Source organism: Trachinotus anak, unplaced genomic scaffold, assembly GCF_046630095.1.
Source record: "Trachinotus anak isolate AG129_WGS33_773 ecotype Australia unplaced genomic scaffold, CSIRO_AGI_Tana_v1 ptg000032l, whole genome shotgun sequence".
Taxonomy (NCBI): Eukaryota; Metazoa; Chordata; class Actinopteri; order Carangiformes; family Carangidae; genus Trachinotus; species Trachinotus anak.
The window spans coordinates 5,108,636-5,132,411 of NW_027273883.1; the positions used below are offsets into that span (position 1 = coordinate 5,108,636).

A 23,776-nucleotide genomic window follows, 5' to 3' on the forward strand; every position below is an offset into this window, starting at 1 on the left:
CTTTTGACTTTTTGAGGGACCCTCTGGGTTTTTTTTTTTTTTTTAATATCTAATCCAAAACTGCAAGCGAACCACAATTTCTGTGTACAAATGACAGACAAATGAGAAGGAATAAACTGACAATAGAAATTCATGTGAAGCCTTCAGACAAAGAAGTCAAGTCAGATAATGTCACTGTAGCTGGTGTGTGAGTGTGTGTGGTCAATGAGTTTATCTGCAAACAGACAGACATATGCAGTGACACAGCATTTCATATATGTGCGAATAAAGCTTTCAGAGTTTATTATTTCTGTACACTCCTATAAATGCTCTTTTGTTATTGGTTATAGTGCTTATAGGTCCCACCTGAACATATATTATGTCTCTCAGCTTTGCTCTATGTGTTTTATCACCACTCACCATGCACACACGCACCAACCTATGCAGCAGGTTTTATCTTTTTTTTTTTTTAAATAAATGAGGCCCCTGGTTTTCCTATGAAGTAACTTGCCCATGTCTTTCTGTGTGACTTAAAGGCTCTTTGGCTGTGAGAAGCCTGATAAACTCGGTTTATCAGTGATCGTTCAAATGTGAGGACTTCCCATGACCTCATGAGTAATTGGTTTAACAGTAAATCCCAATCCGACCTGACATTCCCCACATTCACTGAGAGAAAAAGAGAGGTGGAGGAGCCGGGATGGTAACACGCTGTGGCTGGTACGGTACAGTCTGCAGTCAGGTGGGACTGGAAGTACATTTTTACTGTGAAAGGGGGGCACTGAGAAAACTGTGACCTTTTTTAAAGTCTAGCGAAAGGCAGGAGTTACATGTTTATCTTTCCTTTCACAATAAAATGTTTAATTTACTTGTTATTCTCAAGTGAAATGTAAGTGAAGGTGTTTTTTTCCCATCCTGACTGATTGTCCGTATCTACTCCAAGACTGAAGGCAAGAATTGGGTTTGAATCAGAATTTCAATCATAATCAGCTTCTCATGCTTTTTCTAATGCTCATGTTGTTGTAGTAAAAATCTTACTGCCCCTTTAATGACAGAAAACTTTAATTGGTGCAGACATGTCAGCTCTGATTGTTCCATATAAACTCAAACGCCTCAGTAATAAACTCACTGTTACAGACCACAGACTCTTCACTTGAGAAAAATGCAACTTAGCCGTGCAGCAGACCATTAAGTTAATGAGTGAGAAAGTTTCATTCGGCCGTTCAGTTTGAAACCATCACAGCTGAGAGCAAACAAATGCCAGCTGAGGTCGGCCTTTAGTGCGATTGCACTTGAACCGATTGTTCCAACTGCATAAAGAGAGTTTTTTGGCCATTTCACTGCAGGGGAACAAGCTGTAAACAAAACACTGTTACATTTGATGCTTAATGTGTTAGCTTAAACAGTTGCCTATTTGCACACCAAGCAGACGCCAAGCAACATTTGGAGATGTGTTTCAGGCGACGTGTGAGTCCAATATTCACTTTCCTTTAAGCTCTGGTTTGGTTTCTACCAAACATTCTTTAGCAGAGTTGAAGGCTGTGAGACCAAAACAATGAGCTGAAAGACGCTAAAACGCTCTGAGAGCTCAGGGGAACTGCTGAGTTGGGTGATAACAAGAATTTGAAAATGTAAAACTTCTGGTGCCCCCCAGTGGTAGTCTCAGTAAAGACACTAAGTAAAGACAGTAATACCACTTGTGGGTTCAAATCTTGTTTGCATCCTTTTCTAATTTGCTTCATGTTTTTGTCAGACTGTGGAGGAGGATGTTTTTTAAGACTGTGTTCAGAACCATGTTTATATCCAATAGAATTATTAACATTTATTTACTTACTCGTTTATACACTGAAATCTATTAACAGTTACATAATACCTTTCTTTTTAAACAGTTAACCGCTCCCACTGTAATCAGCTAACATGCCACTTTCCCAACACAGTGTTCATGTCAGGACTTGGCTCAGTTTATTGTCTGTTTGCCACAGATAGGACGCTCCTGGGGCCACCCATGCTGTAACGTAAGCACACAGTGTACTGTAAAATGCTTTTGGCTTAAGATATTAGTGATGAATAAGCCTCATATGGGTGAGTTAGCAGGCACCTTTCCAACAGAAATATGACTATGAGCCTTAAAACCTGAGTCGTGATCAAGGCGGGAAAACAGCTTTTTCTCCCATCAGCCTCAACTAGTGATGCCATTAATACAGCTTTGCTTTTTTTTTTTTTTTTTTTTTAAACAGCCAGATATTTTTACTACACAATAGGTCTTCCACATAATTGTTGGTCTCCTGCCAACAGTAGGCTGGTAAAGTAGAACAACTTGCCACAGCCAATATTTAACAGCATTTAGCCTGTGGTTATTTCTCAACCCTGCCTGTGAAGCAACATTTAAAATGTGTGTGTATGTGTGTGTGGCTGCACGTTGGTAAGCAGGTTGCTTCCTGAATCTTAAAGGCAAGTAACAGAGCATTGAGTGTTGTTGTGTGACTTCAGCTCTGTAACCGCTGACTGGCTGGACGGAGCGACAGTCTTATTCTTATCTGAATGAAACTGAAATTACCTCCTAATCAGAAATAGCACGACTTCATTCGCCAAGCGCAGTGAATGTGTAAGAAATAATCACATATGCAGGAACATATTGATGTCTAAGCACATGCTGACACATAAAAGTGGGAAAGGAAAATGTCACACTGCTTATTTTTCATTTAATGATCACGAGGACACAGTAAAAGTAACCACATACGATTTTAATGAACACATATGCAGACCCAAGGTATATGTGTTATATTTTTTCTGCTGATTCCCCACAGAGTTTTTCAAACCCTTGCAGTTTTCATATCAGCAGGGGCCACAAACCCCGACCATTAAGTTCATGCATAATTTATCGCTGTGTAAAAGGACCCAATTATAATATGTGTGTATTTCACCAGACTCGGGGCTGCAGGACTCACATTAAACTGTGGTTTTTCACCAAAAGGCTACAAATAGAGGCCTTTGAAATGAATACGCTGGGGGATCAGAGATGGCAATGTCAACAGTGCCACAGTGTGTAGGAATTTATAATCTGCCAATTACAGCGCATGCATACATTCAACTCCCTGGTTGTTTAATACATGAGTGTCTGGAGGGAATTCTCATAATGTGAGAAGAGTTAAAGGAGCAGAGCTGCACATCGCTCTGTGAGTCTGATTATATATATGTGTGTGTGTGTGTGTGTGTGTGTGTGTGTGTGTGTGTGTGTGTGTGTGTGTGTGTGTGTGTGTGTGTGTGTGTGTGTAGGGAGGAGAGTAAAATGGAGACTGGTGTCTCAGCTTTCTGATCCACGGGGGGCTAAAAGCACTGAGCTCCGGGGGGATGTAGATAGTGGAGACATTTGTGTTGGTGAGAGCTGGAGCAAAAAGGGACTCCCTCCGATGCTTCGCTGTGTCTCAGTGCTCCTGCCCTCTGAACACGCTGTGTGGAGAGTAGCTGACACTTTAATTCATGCAGAATCAGCCAGTGGGACTGTGTGTAAACCCAACTCAGGCTCCAGTGGATCATCAAACAGCAAATATATTTGTCTGAAACTTCTGGGTGATTCAGCTGGAAGTGTTTCGGTGGCTGCTTCAAAGATATCAATTTCATTTTAAATCTGCGCTGATCTAATATATAATCTAATGTAAGGTGCAATAGGTGACATAGTGACAAACCCCAGGGACAATTATGACACATCTCTGCAGTTCTACAGAGACCTTTAGTGTCTTTAAGCTCTTTTTTTTTTGGTTTATGGTGCACAACCTTGCTGTTCTGGTTCACTCTTACTGCTCCCGTCAGCAATTCAGCACAGAGACAAAGTTAGCGACTAACTGGTGAATACAGAGAGGGATTTACAGTCGCTGCTACACAGTCAGATGTGTCCCTCAAGATAAAGGTACAAAAGTGCAATAGCAAACCAAAGCTAACAATAATTCCTTTTCTGCTGTCAGTCGCTGTTATAATCACGGTGGCAACTGTTATTGCTATGTTTCATTGTTGCTGTTGCAACAGTAAGGCTTATTGGGTCATAGTAGTAATAGCAAAAGTGATAATAGCAGCAATAAGAGGAACATCCTTAAACTGTGTATTGATGATGTACCAATAGGAGCAGTGAAAATGGTACTGGTAGCTGTCGCAGCAATGACAGCAGTAACCAAACAGTTGTACCTGGAGTTATTGAAGGAATGAAATAAGTATTAATATGAATAGTACCAACAAAACCAGAGCAGAAAGATTTAATGTGACATACAGGTAAGATGTTGTATTTACTTTGTGTTTTACAGTAGAGGCTTTCACCTGTACTACAGTGTTGATTTCAGCTGACATGCTGTTATTTGCTGCCCCCTGGTGTTCAAAAGTGTTGACCTGCTCTCTTCATGATTTATACCCATTTCTGTATAAACAGTATTTTATTACTGTATCAGGCTGATTAATACCAGATGAACCAGACTTCTACAAATATTTGCTTATTGCCACACAATTCACTTTCCTCTCTAATGCTGTTTTAAACAGTCCCACACAAACACACACAGCCCCGCCTGCCTGCCTCCCACACACACACACACACACACACACACACACACACACATCCGTCTCATTGTCATATGATCAGTAATGCAGCTGGCTGGTGCTTCATTTCAGTCAAGATACTGTGGTGTTAATGAGGGCATCAGGGACAGTGAGGCGTGCACACAGCCACAGTTATATTTGCACAAACAGATACTGTACATGTAGGTGTTTGTACAGGTGTTCGCAGTGCACTGCAGAGTCAAACAAAACCAGCTCCCCATACACAGTGCATTCATTTACTGCCATTTATCTTTTACTTTATTATACCTTCGATGTTGTGCCTTCACAAAAATGACAAACATGTATTCCCTTGTAATGTTTTGAATACTGTGACATCCACTCACTTCATTTCTGTAAAATAAACAGAAAAATCCACATAATTGTAAGCTACTGGTTTGGGTTTGTCCAAATAAAGAACGCAAAGAAACACAAAGAGACAGATTCATCCCAACATGAACATGCAGAGAAACATAAACTATAAACAGTATATAAAACAATGTGTTGCACATAAAACCGAAGCATAAAACAGGCTAAAAATAACAAGTTAGTAGTTTATACATTTACTGTAAAGCCTCAGTAACAATCATACTAAATCTCCATTATAGAAATGACAATAAAAGTACAAAGGTAATGACAGAAATAATCACTTACAGTCAGATTTATATTTACACAATGCACATAAAACTAAAAGTTTTGCAAGTCTCATTCTTCATTATTTTGGACACATTTGTTAGAAAATGTTAGCTCTTCAAAAAAGATGAAGACTGTCTGTGTTGTTGGACTCCTTCTCTCCTGTTTCACCACAAACCCTGAAGAGGGAGCCATTGTAGCTCTGATGAACACACACAGCCCAAACACTGTGTCACGTCTTCACTGTCCATTAAATCTGAAATTAAAGTTTATTTAACGCATCTCTTCATGTTCTTTTCATCATATGGGCAAAGTTTGGGGCAAGCAGCTTTTGCAGGTCCCTGGTTTTATTTGAAGTTTCACAGTCATTGTACTGTCACTTATGGCAAACCTTGTTTTTTATGAGACCAAGTATGAGGTGTCTAATGTCATATTATACTTCAGCCTACTCAACTGGATGTCTTTAACAGAACAGCACAGGAACAGACCGAGACCTTACCCAAGTGAGTAGTCTTATTTTGAAAAGTTGTGAAATTTAAGAGATTAAAGCTGCGCTAATTAAGATTTTGAAGTTAACAATCAGTCAAATGGCTATGTTTAATGTGAAAGGGTTCACTGTTATAGAAAACTAACATAAATATCACCTGGCTCTAGTTCCTCTTACCTCTACAGAGCGTTTTTCAGCTCACTGTTTTGGTTTTAGGACTCACAACTTTACTGTTTTTTTAGTTAAGTCTAACCACACTCACTAACCTGTTGGAAAATGGAAAAACTTGTGGATAAAGGTAGTGGAGCATCTCCATCAGGAGCAGGTGAAGACAAGAACAGCTTAAAATAGTGCAAATATTGGACTTTATCAGTAATTCCTCAGGTGGATGAAATAAAAAAATAAAACAAAAATCAGTAACTGTAGCTTGATATAAGAACTTGGTGCATTTCACTAATCTGATGGTTAATCAAGGTTTCAATTAAATTTCACCTATATGTGCACAGTGTTTGATGTATGGTTGACACAGTAGCTATATGTGTATAAATATATCAATATACTATATATATCAGTGGAATTTACATGATTCAATGGCCATGTTTTTAGGATTGATAAAAAAAATCCATCTTTATTAGTGGATCTATTTCAAAACTTTACTTTTTCATCAAGACCAATTAAAAGGCTTCAATCACACCCTTTTTAATTAGCTTGTCTATAAGCTCCCTGTGATCACACAGTTGTTTCACTGCTTTCTATGTTTACTTTAAGTCATTTGTTCCTCAGCATATACAGTAACCCTTTCTGTGCCGTGTTCACCCACAAACACCACACGAGCGTAACGCCTCTATGGCAGCAGCGTGCGTTCACCGCTGCTTTGTCTGCAGTTACATGCCAGGCCGTTTCTGTCTGTGATTAATTAGCATCCAGTTCATAACCCCCCTGAATTAGCAGCAGAGCACTTGGGCTAATGAGCTGACTGTGAACCTGGAGGTTACAGTAACCAGCACAACTCATCTGTCAAGACCGGTGGACTCGCAGGCCTCGGATCAGCTGGACGACCTGTTCATGTGTGAGAGGACGTGAGAGACGCGTCAGCAGCCACTGACCGATCCACCTGTGATGTGTGTTCACCTCATTTACTGGTAATTTTGTAGATGTATTAATACTGAATGTGGTGTCCAAACATGGCGGCTGATTGACTCTGTGACTCTATGGAAGTTAGTTTAATGGCTGAAGTCAAATAAAAACATAAGGTTCAAACAGACGATAAATAATGAACTAAGATCATTTGAACTATGTTCACATTTTACATGGATGAGTTGGATCTTCTCGCGGTGTTATATCCCACAGATTGATTTAGACATCGGTTTAGTTCAAAATACCATATGTCTTATATTTGCTTCATTTGTACTCTTTATTATCTGTTCTGTCAGTAAAGTGAATGACCATTAGTGTCCTTCTCTAGCTTCACTGGACCTTGTTTGCTTAATGTAAAAACAGCAGCTACAGCTACAGCTACAAGCTCCAGAGCAGCTCCTTTATGAACCTTGTAGAGAGTGTGTTTTCTCAGCTGCTGTTTCCAAGGTCAAGAATGAACTTTGAACCTCAGCTTTTAACCCAACATGGATGACAGCACCTTAAAATCTAGTGGTCAAGTGTGGAAAATAAAGTTCTACTCAGACTGGTTAAACTCCATGTGCTGATGCAGATCCTGTGATACTGAGTGCACACAGCTCTGCAGAGGTCCAGTTACACATCCTCCAACTCAGGTACCTGTGGCTAACATCAGCCAAAACACACACAGTTTGAATGAGACAACTTCTCTCCTGTTTTGGTGGAGGCTACCACCTACCCCACACCTCAAATATGTCCTGGACCAGTCGGCCCAGTTAAAACAGACCAAACCTATGTCAACAAATATTTTTTCCACCAGAGGCCCCCCAGTAATGCCCCGTGCTCAACAGCAACAACAACAACAGGCCTCACGGTTGACTGCCTCTACGCCCTCAGTGAGGTCTGACCCACTTGGCCAGTGCCGGCCACATGGTCCGGTCCAGAGCCGCCAGCTGCTGTTGCCGCGGGTGATGATGAAGATGTTGGCACAGGCGTCGACTCAGGTGCCGTCTCCAAGGGAACCAGCGGGACTGTGACAATCTGATCATCTCCGCAGCGACTGACACCTGACTGCACCCCCAACCTGGAGCGGCTCACACCGTCAGCTGTCCTCAACGGGCCCGGATGACAGAGATACAGGAGGCGCGACCTGACGTGACTCATTAGGAGAGGACTCTGAGGAGGGTGTACAGCGTTTAAAACCAGCAGCGAGTTGAATGACAAATAATCAATATTTTAAATAAGATAAAAAAGCTAATGAATATGTTTTTTTCCACTGCAGGATGAAGATGTGTCACAAAGTTTTTCCAGGTCAGAACAGAAATATGAAATGTTTAGCTCTTGGGTAGCTCGATCAAGCTAATTAGACTGCAATCAAGGCTTTATCATTATTTAACATTTTGCCTCTTTGATGTTGATGTTTTGGGTTCATTGCTCTGAGCATAGTACACACACACACACACACACACACACACACACACACACACACACACACACACTCTAAGCTCTTAGTATTTAGGTGATGTTGCCTCACAGGATCTGCTCGACAGATCTCATGTAAACACAATAAACTTTTTATTTGTTAATCTGTTTATACAATTTATTGATTTTGTAATTTGAGCAAAGGTTAAAATGTCTTCGCTGTGGATTGAAGTGTCGTGTGACAGCCTGAAATATTAAACATAAAATAAAAGGAATCCAGATTTCAAAATGTCAAAAGTTCAAATGCGTGGCCACCTCCCCTCCAGTGCTCGTTTGCAAACGTGTCCCCTTTGATTTGTCATTGGCTTGTGTGATAACTGGCCTGATTTTAATTGGACGGGGCATTCATCAGGGGTGCTCTCATTGGTTCGCAGGCCAGTCAGCGCTCCCCTCCCTTTGACCACCTTACTTCCTGTCCCCCAGGACACCATTAAGCGCTGCCAGGTCCGAGCCTGTTCGTTAAAACTTGTCACGCTGCGCCGCTGCCACACATAACAACAGCAGCGCGAGGGAGAAAATGATTCAAAGCTCCCTCCTTAAAAACTGTAATGCTATATTTATAAGCCAGTATTTATAAACACATTTGCATATATCAAGATGAAAAAGTTGTTTGAATTGGGGGCAATTTGCATTTGGTGAAACATATGGCAGAGCCACGGAAGCCATGGGCCATGCCTTCATTACCCGATCTTCGTTTCATCAGCTCCTTGCTCCCCCGCTGAGCCTCCCCACGGCGGAGCCTTCTGTCCCCGAGGTTTCAGTGACAGGGGACAATATGTCCCCAAGGTGAGGAGCAGGGGGAAAGCTGCACGCACACCGCTCCTCCAATGATTATTTAATCAGACTCTTCACTCTGGATCTGAAAGAGGAGAGAGGTACAAAGTGGCGCTTATTACCCATTTGTTCAGCGCAGGGAAAGGAGAGCAGAGAGAGAGGGAGAGAAGGAGAGGAGAGCAGAGGGGAGAGAGGAGTGAGTGCTCGAAATGGCAGATCGGTTAACACAGCTGACGAGTGGGAAGAGAAAAGGTCCAGGGGAGAGGAAGAGGAGACATGAGGAGAAAATAAAGGGACAAGTGGAAAAGGAGATTGGACAGAAAAAGGTCAGGACGAAAAAGAGAAAAGGAGAGATCTGAGGACAAACAATGAGAGGGGCCGGTGACTGAACAAGTGACTGAGTGAAAGAAAAGAAGTGTTGTCACGGGAAAAAAAACCAGCAGGATTTAAAAACTTTTTGCATCAAAGTAGGAGGATAATGTAGGATTTTAGCCTCCTGTCTTAGATTAGAAATGACATGCAACCCAGATATTAATCTTATGAACTGCAGTCACTGGAGTCCTGTACTGGAGTCCAGGTCTGAGGACTTGTACCTTTGAGTATTTCCATTTTATTCTCCACCACAAGCGGAGGGAAACGCGTCACCTCAATATTCTCAGATATATTTCAGATACAGATGTGATCAGATGAAGAATATGATGAATTGTTATAAATTAATTACCCAAGAGTAGACTAAATAGTTGAAATGATCTAAACCTCAACCAAACTACAACATTAAAATGCTTTTTCCACATTAAAAAATCAGTCATAGTAACTTATTAATATATCACTCTGAAAGGGGGCGTTCTGCATAATGAGTACATTACTTTTGACTCTGACAGCACTAATGTGCTTTTGCTTGAAAATTTGAGAACATGAATTTTACTTGTAACAGATTATTCTAATGTCATATTTACTTTTACTCACACCAGGAGTCTGATACTTCCTCCACCACTGACGCTAAGCGAAATGAGCCCCCAAACCAAACACAGAGCAACAAAAGAGCGGAAAAGAGAATAAAAGGAGAACAGAGTGGATGTGTGTTGAGGTCTGGCGTTGTTTGGGTGGAGGTCCTGCAGGTGAGGGTTCAGCCAGGCGCGCGCTCTCTCCCTCTCTCTCTCTGCCTGGCTGCAGCTTGGCGTGCCACTCACACCAGCGCCACATTTGCATGTGCAAAAAAGCCCTGTGTTGAAGTGCTGCAGCATCTCCCCCTCCTGCTCCAGCGTGTGTGGTCGACCTGTTTGCGATTTGTTTAAGTGCTTATGAAAGCTCCTCATCCACAGCCACAGACCTGATATTTGGTTTTGACATGTAATACCTGCTTTTTCCAGGCTTCTGGGTTATTTCCAGGAGATATCTCTGCGCAGGAAGGGGTTAGGATCGCAGGTCACAGTTGTCCATCACGGTTTCTGCCCTCAGTGTTTGCCTTTCTATTTCCATACTCTGATCCCATTGGGACGGAGCTGGATTTAGAGCCACATGGTTGTTTTTGAAGGTCACTCAGGGTATTTCAGGAGCACCTGTCCGCAAACGTACACCTGGGAGCCTAAAGTTAGGCAAAACTTTAAGACCTGGAAAGATGTCTGTTTTCATCCATTTCACATATTGTAAATCTGACACAAATCATTCAGTCACAGGGTTTTGAAAGGAGGGGGTTTGCGGGTAATTAAATTAAAGTTAGCATTTATGAAGATGTATTTTTACCCTGCAACTTTTACAAGTCTGTTTTCAACACTGATGGTGAAATGTGGACAAAATAAGGAGAGGGAAAGTTAGTGGTAATTTTTTTCAACACCGACGTGTCTCTTTTAAATGATTATGGTGGAGAATACACTGCAAGTCATCATGACATTTTACAAATGTGTTTCTGTCCATTTTAAATACAACGTGATTCTTCAGTTTTGTCTTTGTTGTTTGTCATATGGAGAGTTTGTTATGTATTATGAAATGTACAGAGTACTGACACCTAGTGAGTGATTTGTAGTATCTATTTTAACTTCATTGCTCTTTTTTTTTTTTTCTCCACCAAATATTACTTTGTTCTTGTACTTTAAACAGTGGTTCCCCACTCATGTTCTAAATATGTTCTTTTGAATGAATTTTGAAACAGGATATTACTTTACCATTAATAGTATGAAAGTGGTTGTAATAGTGAAAGTTAAAACAATACAATATGTTTTTCAGTGTTTGGTTCAGTTTGCATGCAAACTGCTACTTGGAATGACAGAAACTTAACGTTTCAACTAGTCATCCTCTGCTTTGAGCTGTTTTGTCTGTTACATTTAGCTACATATTTCACCGGTTTCACCTAGTTTTAGCTAACGAATTCTACTGTTTGTGTATTAGACATATAGCTGTTTATCCATGTGCTACTTCAACTGCTTATCCACAACCTTTAGCTAATGAATTCTACTGTTTATCCATCATTTTTTGTTAACTATGTCAAAACTCTTAGCCATAACATGTGGTGTTCAGGTGTTACAGCTGACTCAAGATGTGGATATATTTCTTAAATAACATCAGAATTTTGTATTTTATCATTACTCTTGCTACTCTTCCATATTTGCATAGTAAAGGCAGGAGTACTGAACCCTGTGCGGTACAAACACTACTGGTTGGGAGTCACTGCTGCTTTTTACCACTAGAGAAATGATGGATGAACTCTTTCTGTACTAAATCTGTGGCAGCGCTTACTGCCGACTTCATATTGTGGAGATACAGGGTTTTCACCGGACCTCAGCATAATGCAAGTTAATGCACTGGTTCATATTGTAATCTGGTATCTCCCTGAAGAAATGGTGCCATTAAATCTCAGCTGAACCCAGACGAAAACCACTCCTCGGCTATGTAAACAGTCGATTGAAAATACTAGTTTAATTAATTTCCCTTTATGATAATGATTTCATCTGGGCCAATAAATAGTCATTTTTGCTTTGCTTTTTCCCCCCTTAGTGTAACCCCAATATTATTTCTGCCGTTTAGTTGGAGCTAAAACGGGGGCAAACAGGATGAGCGCGTCATTACCGCCACACGTCGACATGCGGCAACTGGGGGAAAAGCATCCAGTCTGTTAATAAGTAATGACTGCCCAAGATCACAGGAACCTTACACTACAACAAAACAAGTTAAGCACAAGCTTTGATAATGACTGTTAATAATTCAATATGTGTAATTATCGCTTTACAGGAAAGCACAATGGTGGCGGCTTGCTGTAGGGATGGTGGTAGCAATTAAAGAGGAGAAAGATCGGGGTCAGCGGATCGAGGGGAGGCAACACCAGGTTGTTGTGTTGACGAGTGCTGACCTTACAGGTGCTGTTATGAGAAAAACGCTGAAAATAAAGGCCCTGTTTTTGCTCTCTCCCCTTTCAACTGAACATGTGGAACGTCCTCACGTCTTAAAATACATTTCTTGATTAATGGGAAACCCTCTCAGCCTCTGTTGTGACATACATGGCTTTCCTTTCCAGCGACTCGTGCTGCTGTCTGTGTGTGCGTGTGTGTGTGTGTGTGTGTGTGTGTGGCATCTGCGACCTACCACTTCCTCAAATTTGCTTCCCCATTGTCCCTTGATTCGCACTAGCCAAATGTCGAGGTTGCACATTTGCAACTCAAAACTAGCCAGATCAATGGTAAACGTAATCACTCTATTTGTCATGCCCAGATTTGAATTTCACAATGAGTGTGTGGAGAAGAGGAGAAGGGAGGGATGAAAAAAAAAAAAACTGGAAAGATGTCTGACTTCTCTCAAAATCAATGTCTTTCAACAGCCCTCCGCTCCTCTTTGACGGGAAAGGGCATTCACACGCATTTGGCGGCCATTGTCGGCAGCAAAATGACTAATCATAACATCATTGATGTGTTTTTAAAAAAAAAAACGACTACAGATGACAGTACCATTGACAACCTTTGCTCCCATCCAGCGAGAAAGAGTTAATTTGATCATGATGACACCAGTCTCTTTCAAGCCCCTTTTCAGGCCAGCAGCAGCTGGGGCTGGAAGAGCAAGAGATGGGATGAATCCTCCGCAGAGGGAGAGGTGGGGGGGGGAGAAAAATAACAAGAAGAGTCGTTATTACGTCTCCATTTTGGGACTGAGAGGGGTTTCTGAATTGCCCTGGATTGCGATCCTGCGTTCGTTCATTCCTACATAGGCCCTCGGAGCAGCAAATGGGCCTTGGGCCAGTGTGAGGCGCTGGAGCTGGAACAAGAATAAGATCACAATTGCATTTAGAGCCCAGAGAGGGAAAGAGGGAAAAAGGAGGAGAGACAGAAAGAGGGAGCCTATGAGCCCTAATTGCCAGATGGTGAATATTTTCGCTCCCTTTCAACGGCGCATTAATTGCAGGGCTGCCCGGGGGTTGAGACGTACTGATCAGTGTGGCAGAGGATCCTGACCCTGATTATCCCCCCTCAGACTCCCCTCACTGGAGAGACAGTGAGCAGTAGGGGTGGGGGGGTGAAGGGGGTCTGAGAAGGGAGAGGAGGGGAGGTAAGGGGTTTCGCAACAGTTACTCACCCAATCATTTGCCTATCGAGCCACCTGGGCCTCGACACTTTTGGGTTTCAAGTTGGAAAGGAGGTGATGGTGATCAGGCTGGGTGGAGGGTCTTGTGGGGACAAGAGAGGGGAAAGCTTAGAGGGGTGTGACGAGGATAGGTGGTATGGTGAGGGGAGGGGAGGGGAGGACAGACCACCCTCCTGTCCTCATCTCTCCTCCCCATCACCCACCTTTCCCTCCTGCTCCTCCTCCTCCTCCTCCCCCCCTGCTCTCCCACCCCTCAGCTCCTCGTTTACATATCTCCAAAAGATGTAATTGAATTAAATAAAGCTTTCCTTCGGGGCAGCTGCCACAGCTGCTGTTTGTGGCATGTCAAAAGGCCCGCCACTTTAAGAGCACTTACATATGCTCCAAATTAGCAGGTCAGATAGGCGGACGCACGATGACAGGGCCGAGGCTGCCAGCGCGACAAGGGGCCCACAGCTGTGAGCAATTCACTGGCAGAGTGGGGGCTCTTTCAGACCCCTGATTATGAAGGGCAGCGGTGCACGTGCTCATACACACACATTCACAGACGTGTAGGTGCACGCATGTAGACACACACGCACACACACACACACCTATTCACAGATGTAGACACAGGGGTCACTGCGATATTTAGGAAGGATTACAGTTTTATTAGGGGGATGATGTGTAGGATGACCCTGAGGACTCCTTTAAAAACACTAATTACTCAAAAAGGAAATAATGAAAAACAAACCACCTGTCAAAAAAAAAAAAGTGAAAAATCTCACATATTTGGTGTCAGCCAACACAAAACTCTGCTTTTTATATCAGTGTTCATATCAGCCAGACTGATCCAGACTAATTAAACGGGTGGGTTTCATTAAACTTTACTGCATATATCATGTATGTTTATATAGTATTTCCCGCACATATTTTTGTTGCTTTACTTCCCACTGTATTTTTATGTGACATTTGATTCAATTTTTAAAATCATAGTATAACAGGACATATTCAAATTAAGTTCATTCAAGCTAAATCAATGCTTTCAAGTCAATTTCATTGAAAGATCTACATAGAAAGATTCATTACAAATTAACCAGAAAATTCACCTAAAAAAGAACCAGAGACCAAAAGTCAATGTTTGTTGCTTTTGAATGTGAAGATGAAATTCCTGAGCTGAATAAATTATGGTTACAGTGGAGTTAAGGTTAGGGTTTGACTAGTGGTGGTTATGAAGCCAAAACATTAAGAAGAAAAACCCAACAACCTCATGTAGCAACTGAAATACAAACAAACTTATGATCCATTTCAAGAGTGACATCGCTCATGTGTCATATGAGCCAAAGAATGAGAATCTATGAAGTATAAATGTGTATACACCTGCATGTGTATCAGTGTATGTGTGTGTGTGTATACTGTGCTATGTTTTTATGTATTCATGTAGACAAACATTTACATATTGATAGGGCTACATGCATGATGATATAGGACACGCATGCATTTTTAAAAGTGTGTTTCTATAAATGTGAATATGCATAACTACAGTTATCGGGAGTTGCTCATAATTTGTTTTTATTCTGAGAACAGTTTTCAGTCAATGCTATAGTCTGTGTTTACACCGATTCATTATTTTGTGGTTGTATGTTGTGCCAACATATGGGTACATTTCCGTTTTCACTTTTCCTACCATTAACTTTAATACCTGTCAATCAGTTGATCAACGCGGCCAGTGGTGTGAAATCATGCATGACACACTACAGTTACTGTAAAGGCACAGTGTGTACTATATACACTGGGACACTTGAACACAGTGGAGCTTTGTTAATGTCATTAGTAACATCTGTGCTTTTCTTACTATGCTAAGTCAAATCTGCTGTGAAGCTGTGAAGAAAAGCCTTTTGTCAGCTTTAATTTGAGGGTGCTTCGATAACTTCACACCAGATGATTGCAGGAGCTCTAGATGTTTTTAGACACAGTCCACATGTTAGGGCACAGAAAGTAACTAGACAAGTTAAATCAAGTCATTTCATATTTGGTGTCACAGTCGATGGCGGTTTTAAGTCTCTGACAATCCACAGCAGACATGTACCTGATGCTCCACCTTTACCTTTTTTTTACTTTTTTCATTTAGTCTCGTCTTACATGACAAGGACATTTCCCATCGACCATAAAAGCTCCTTGTTGCCTCATTTGCAGGACCATTGTCCCGCTACCATTGTCCTTAAATTTGAGAGACTAGTACGAATGTGATCACACTCAAAACACATCATAGTGTGCTACTCCCACGAGCAAAAGTTACAGAAATAATACACAACAACAACAACAACAACAACAACAACAACAACAACAACAACAACAACAACAAGCCAATATTTGTGCTGTAGCGATGTATCTGTTTATTGAGGGTTTGGATGTGATGAGCAGAGGCCTCTTAAAATGATGTCAACACTTTACTTCAGTTAAGTATCCAGTGAGACACGCCTGTCATATCGTAATCAACCGTTGTGAACAATCATCTAATGACTTGTCACTCAAGGTCTGCTGGGCAATTATGATGCATTTGCATGGCAGCGAATGGTGTTTATGACAAATAATCCGTGTCCTAATTGCTTGTCTGTTTTCCTTAAGACGTGTACTGCTGATAGGATGTGATTAGCTGGAGGGAGTAAAGAGTAAAGCAAAGTTGACACAGATCAGACAGGTTGAGTTTATGTGTCTAACGTGTTGGGAACTGCTTTTTGTGAAATACAGGATAATGATTCGGACATCAGGGAAAAGGTTTCACAGTATCACAAAATAAATTCATCATCATGATTATGGGAATAAATCATCTCAATCCAAGTTCTGTAGTTTTTTGCGTCATGACATTTGAATCTTAACCTCAGGTATCTACTGTAAAACCACTGCAGTGGAAGAGTTGTTCAAAAGTGTTAAAGTCATTTGAGGAAACAAATTCTGGATCAATTTGAATTCAGTACATTTCAATCACCTTCTGTTTGTGTACTAAAAAGTAAACTGCATTTTCAGTGATGTGCCTAAAAATCAAGTCAAGGGTTCAAGTCTGTGATGGGAGAGTTGGGGCAGGAATTATCAAACATATATATATTTATGATGGAGCCGATTATCATGTGTGCAATTAAGGAAACCAGAGGAGAATGAGCCAATATGTGAACAGAGCCAGCTTCCATGTATTCACCTTTGTTTGATAGATGTATAATGATAAACTTTTTCTTAGATTTTCTACAAATCCGGTTGAGGACTGGTGCTTTCTGCCCTTTCAGCGACTTCCAGCTGTCTTGTTGCCGTGGTGATGGATGTGCTGCTTGATTTCTTAACTCAAAACCACATTTTGAAATTTAATACCATTAAAAAAAAAAAATCTGTTTTGGCAGCATGAAAGCATGATGGTCTCATCTGCATGTTTCTCTAATTCAGCTTCCCTCTTCTCCACAGAGGTCGACAACACACGGACAAATATCTGAATGACAGCCATCAATCCACCGCACACCCTGCCCTGAATTCATTTTGTCATGTTATTGTAGGCTTGTCAATACGAGGAAGTGCCACCTATCAGACGTCGGCATCGTTCTTCGTATCCCCACAGATTTGTTTGTTTTTTGGGTTGTTTCCTGTTGTAGACTGACAGAAGAGGACTGAGACCCAGATTCTTGGAGAATCAGGGTGTGAAAGGCTTTGTTGTTACCTGGGAAAAGCACCCACTTTCAATCAGTAAACACTTCAGAGTCCAGAGAAGACAAACTTTCAGCATGTTATAAATAAGTGCAACACAGAAGAGCACAAACTGAACAGGATCGCAACTAAGCCGGGGTCCCGCTTCTGCGTCCTGTTCAATTACACCACAGTATTTGACTTCATCTGCAGACTCCTCTGCAGGAAGAAAGGTTGTCAAACACACTTTAGAATAAATAAATCCCTTCTGACTGTACGTCTGTGGACACCTTAGTGCCGGGCACTCTAATTTTGAATTTCAGGGTGTTATTGTTTCATGTTGTCCTGTGGCGGACAGAAAGGCTGTGACTCAGCTGTTTGCACGCAACACTGGAGAATAATGGATGTGAAGGCACACCAAACACGCCCTTTAAAAATGCATGAGCGCCCCCCAAAAACCTCTCTCTCCCTTTGCAGAATAGAGCTATCACTGGTGCCTGTTATCTCCCTGAACCCCCAGGTAGAAAATGGTAATGATACCACTTAACATCGCTGCACATATGGAGGGAAAATGGAAATGCCAACAGCACCTCAACTATAAAGCAAATCAAATTGAAATATTAATCCGCTGATTAATATAACATTATGAGAGCCCATTCTCTTTGTTGTTAAACAACAAAGGGTTGCAAAATAAGCAACTGCCTAAGAGGTAAGGGGTTTAAAAGAGTCCCACAGAGGTGCTAAAGCCCCTTTCAAACATCATTACTCTGCATAATGTATTCCCTTCCACAGTGCTGAGATTTGATATTGATGTTTACTCATTTATTTTTTAATTAACGTTCGTTGTTAATGAATTCTTTGATGAGAGGCATTTTGTAAATCATTATCCTTGGAAGAGGAAAAAAGGGATGCATCGCTCTTGCCCCTTATACTCGTGACAGAAGAAAAAATGCTAGGTGTAAGGGGAAAAAGTTGCCGATGAGAAGTGGGGTCATTGTTTAAAGTTTGTTTTTTGATGCGTTGATTTTTTCCCCCCCACCTCGCCTCCCGTGTTGCTGTTTTTCTGATTGCATCTTCCATCTACGGGGATGAGCGCGCAGAGCCGACAGGGACTCTTGCAGGAGCTCTGTGTGCGAGAAGAGTCGGTGTGGATACTTAGCTAATTACAGGAATATAACTCAAGGCTTTCAGAGAGTCGCTCCAGTGGAGAGGAGGGGTGCAGCTTTATCCACGGAGCCCTTGGTGGAACTCTGTCCTTCCCCTCTTTAATATTGATCGCTGGGGACCTCTTGGAGGACACAAAGTAGGCCTCGCAGGCTGGGAAAGTTTGTTGGATCAACAGTTTACTCTTTCTCACAAATGTCAAAAAGCACCAAATATTTTTTGAGTCGCATGGGTCGGTCTGAGTCATCTCTCTTACAGTGTTATCACATCCAGTTTGTCTCGTACCATGTCAGTGATACGGATTGTCTTTTCATTTTTTCCCTATGCTATGAAAGATGAATCTGTTTAAGAAAAACATTGTTCCCCCATGAAAAGACCAAAACCAACAATCAATTGATCCAACAAACAAGTATTGACTGATAACACTTATTCCTCTTTGCCATAAAGCTCCACTGTTGTCAGAAAATGTTTATTTTGATTCGGTCCCACATACACAAAAGCACAAAATGTGTATTAATCCACTGCTAAAAATAGTCCAGAATAAATGCAGTAATCTTTAAATCAGTAATGCTTTCTGAAAGTGCCCTTTTTTTCTCTTCTTTACTTGTCCTTCCTTAGAATTAAAACTATATATTTGTGACCTTTAAGAATGAATGAGCTTGGGACTGAAAGCCACAGACAGATTAGAGAAGCTCGGTGTACTGAGAGACAGGCACACATTACTGGTTTTGTTTTTCATGGGAGCTGTTGACAAAAATAAAGACTACAGAATAAGACCAGTCTATTTCTTTCAGGCATCGGCGGAGTACTTAAACCTGTGAAACTGATGCAAGGTTGCAACCTGCTTTTTGAATGGGAGCCTGTGGAGTCTTTGACCACTGGTGGCACTGTGAAGCAACGTTTTGATGAGCAGGTCCCGCATTGTTGTTTGAATTTTGTGCTCATATAACTAATACAGATTCACATCCATGCATTGACACTTGAAGGAAATAAATGTTGCATAAAAGCATAGCAATACAGAAAATATTTTGCAAATGTTTAAACCTGCAAAGCTGATTATTTATTTTTTAAATCATCATCACCTATAAAGTTCATGTGGTGAGGATGTTAGCAAACAGTTCCTGATTTATACATCCAGGAGTTAGTGAAACATTTTTAATTGGAATCATGTTTCAGTCCACCTGATGAATCTAAGTCCAGTATTCATTCTTTTCGGTCTGTTTTTGGTCTCCAACAACAACCGAGGGAAATCGTTAGCTCTTTAGCTGCTAAATACTCCACCATGTTCACCAGCTAAACAATGCGAATTCTCTGATAGTTCTGACAGAGCACTTTCACATTATTTTTGCCATTTGTAAAAATATTGATTATAGCTGCTTTGATAGGGAAAACATTCAACTTGTTTTCGACCTCCAGGATACACTCGGCGCTAAGTGAGAAGCAGTGAATGTAAACATGACTGTTTGTTTACAGGGAAACTCCACAGGGTACCTTTAAAGCGCAGAGAGGATAGAGGTCAGCAGGGAAATGCATCATTTAATAATGATTTTCCCAATATTGACGATGATGATGAGTATTGTTTGGGGACTGTGGCTCTTTGATACTGTAGGCTAGTCTCTGTGTGAGGTTTGGACCAATTGGCCACAGATGAGTCTCAAGCCCCCAACCCATCTGGAGCCATCTTGGAGATGAAGCAGAAATCTGGAGCTTGTCCATCTCTTGGCAGGGCCGGTTTTGTCTCTACACATACAAGGCTGTTCGTCTCTAATCCTACCAAAGAATTAATTGCTTAATTGGTTCAATTAGATGTCCCAATAGGTCCCAAAGACGTGCGGTAGGTGCGTCAAAAAAAATTAGGATTCAAATCTGAATCAACATTTGAAAGAACTGTGTGGTTGTTGTATCCAGGTTGTTGAGTGTTATGAGCTATTTGCATCTTGATTTCATGATATTGAGACAATTCAAGACAAGTTTCAAATCTTATTTAATATCTATTTGCTCATATCACAATCTCATTTCAATCATGCAAGCACTTTTTCAAGTTTGCGTCACTCGACGACATTATGCAGTGCTTGTTTTTGAGACAGAAGAACTATTTTCATGACTTATGGCATTTGCAGTATCTCAAAGATCGCACTGCTGTTTTTCTTCCTTCAAGCCAGTTTTAAATGGAGCCAAACTGCACAGCTTTAAAGGCACATTTATCAAAAAGCGAGTGCGAGTGCACTGCAGATGCTGCCACTTTTTCTTAAAAAAAAAAAAAAAAAAGAAAAAGAAAAAAGAAAAGAAAAAAAGAGGGGAAAAAAGATTGCAAGTAGAATTATGGCTTTTCATCAGCCGATAAATTTCACTTGTGATTAATTGCAACACTCACTTTTGGGATCACTTCTACACAAAAGAGCATTTCTGCTTTGTAAAATTCATATAAAAGAAATGCAAATCAATGGTGTTCTTGGCACCAAACATATGCTGCCACAATGCCAACAAGCCTGCCCCTGACAACCCCAGCTGGGGGCTTGTAAGACTTGCTCTTGGCAAAAGACGTTTTTTCCACCCGCTTTGCAAATGATCACCAATTAATACGAACAGCATCCAATTCTAATTTTGCACCTGGTAAGATTGTGAGTATCTTGTAAAGCTCTTCTAAGCTATGGATCCAAATTACTGGATGTTTTTTCCCCTCCCTTTTGGGATCACAGCAGAAATAAAACACGGTGGCAAAAGTCCATAACCCATCAAGACCCACATCAGTGAGAACCACGAAAATGACCGTTTAGCTAGAAAGGTGTTGTGCTTCAGATGGTGAAAAGGGAATTCAGCTGAGGGGGTTTCAGTGGGAAGAAGTGCAACGAAGCGTGGAATCTTTTATCCTTATGCAACAGAATAGAAAATGCAATAGAAATACAACACAAGGGGGGGGGGGGGGGGGGGGGGGGGGAGACAAGGACCTTCTCTAATTCTTATGAAAATATGAGAATTTATTTTGTTTTCTTAGATTCAACCAAACTTTATCCATTATTGTATAAAAGCAAGAGTCACTTCCCTCAGTGTTTTCACTCTAAAACTTTCAGAGGTGAAGGAGAGGGAAATTAGGGTTGTGTTTATCACTTGGTAACACAGCAGCATCCATCCATGTGATGAATTTCACATATTTCCCAAAGAAATGAAACTATAACAATTCAAAGGCGTTTCACGTCACTAATTGCTCATCAGAGATCTTAGCATCTCTCTCCCTCTTTCTCTCTCCATCTCTCACTCTGAAATTGATACTCGCCATACGACTTATGATGGATAGGAAGCTTTAATGAGCTCTTACAAGCAATTAAGTAATCAGGGAACCCTGCTGCTCAGTGCTGCAGCTAGCAAGAGCAGTGACAAACGGAGGCCCATCAGTACTGTAATCAGCACAGGACACAGTCACCGCTGCTCACCACTCCCTAACCAAGGGCAGCAATGGGCCGAGCAGCAGGCTGCCATCTCATGATATTGTTTTGTCTGCAAATATCTCTGAACTTTTGAGTCTCCACATCCTACATATTTTTTTTCTGGAAAGTTGCCTTGTTGGCAGGGAACTTTTCACAACACCGTCCTTATGTCAACAGATTGAAATGCACTGAAACCACATATTGCACACATGGGTCACGTTCACTTCTCAGGCCACTGCCAAACAGAGCAACGTAAAACCCACACTGCTTTATAGTGGAGGAGCTGTGCTGGGCAACAAGTCACAGGTGTGGCTCCAGGTAATCCTCATTAGGCTCGTTAAGACACATGAGTCCTTTTGTGGGAATGAAAAGGAACAAACAAGAGAAAAAAGACAAGGAAAAATAAACAACTTTAAATACAATCACACATTAAACAGTTCATAAACTTCTCTCTAGTGATTTTAATCTCATGCGTACCTGCTATTTCACATGTTAAAGTGAAAGTGTGAATCTCCTGATTATTCTCTTTCTGTTGTGACTAAAACATGCTGTAGTATCAGTTGTGAGTTGTAGCACCTGATGTTGTTCTCAGGTTTTTTAACTATAGATTTCTCTCCTGCTGTAAAAACAAAAAACAAAAAAAACACATCAAACCAGTAGCCTAGTAAAATCTATAAAGGAAGTGTCTGAATAGAAAACACTATCTTCCCCTGATATGGAGCATCACAAATAGATGTGTTACTGAAAATGGGATAATCATTGTTTTCATTATGGTGCAGTATTCTGATGTTATTTCTCTTGCAACGTGCTTTCTATTTTTTAGCAATAAAAGATAAGCTTGCATCAAGCTATATTTCTGATGACATTCAGTTAAACAATGTGATGAACGTTAATGACGATTAACTTTGATGAAGATTACCACCCTACTCAACTATAAACTGCTCTTATCCTGTTTTAGCTAATTGTTTTGGTTCTCATGCAGTGGCTAAATGGACCTATTTGTAAGATTTGCTATGGCTACATATCCAATGTTAGCATTAACAGCTGTTTACTTACCAGTCTAGAAGAAACGTTTGAAGCTTAGCATCAAATTTCAGGGGCTGTCTCCAGCAGTTCAAAGCAACCCCCTCGTTGTGCCTTCTTCAACTGCAGTTAGCATGCTAACCAGCTAGCCCCGGCCCAGTCGGACTGTCTCCTCACCCTCTGATAACAAGCCAGCTTAGCGCTCGCTCTGCCCGGAAGAAGTAGCTGCTCAGAGATCCTCTTATAACCTCCAGTCTTGTAAATGCAACAATAGCTGAAGCTCTTGGCAAGACTTGTAAGTAAATCGCTGTTCATGCTAACATTGGCTATGTAGCAATAGCAAAACTCACAAATAGCTCATTTAAACATGGAAAATCAGCGGCAGTGGTGGGTTAAGGTTAAGTTAGCCTTTAGCTCCCAACACATTAGTGCTTGAAATAACAAGAGGTGTGACTTAAGGGGAAAAATTAATCTTATCATTATCATTTTAATCATTACCGTAGTGCCATTTTACTGCACTCAAACTAGCCGAATCCTCGTCACTGTCAATGCTAGTGCTATATGCTAGCTAACTGACAGCTACATGGTAGCTAAGAAATGCATGTCTGTGTTTCACTGTCACTTCAACCTTTCCAAAATAAGCTTTAATCAAATAATTAGTAACAGCAATGACAGGTTATATTGTGAACATGAACCATTGCTCACTAGCAGCTCTCCCAGCTGTTAGCAAACAATAGCATCTGTTTAGTGCTACACAAGCTTACCCTAATTTTTGCCTGGTGTTTCCTATGTTCCCTCATTTTCATCACTTTGTGTGTATCCATTGATCTGCGTGGCGAGCTGCTGCACACACTTGCACTCAGAGATAATTGAAGTTGAATTGAATCGAAAATCTCTGATCAAGTTG

General features: G+C 41.1%; 1 long non-coding RNA gene across 1 annotated transcript; it reads right to left on the minus strand.

Annotated features, from left to right (window-relative positions):
- Positions 1-21,426: 21,426 nt before the first annotated feature.
- Positions 21,427-23,034, minus strand: LOC139612976 (uncharacterized). Its single transcript, XR_011686665.1, has 2 exons — positions 22,324-23,034; positions 21,427-22,199 (listed from the first exon to the last, which is right to left on the minus strand). It is a non-coding gene; the product is annotated as an uncharacterized lncRNA (long non-coding RNA).
- Between the last annotated feature and the right edge of the window lie 742 nt (positions 23,035-23,776).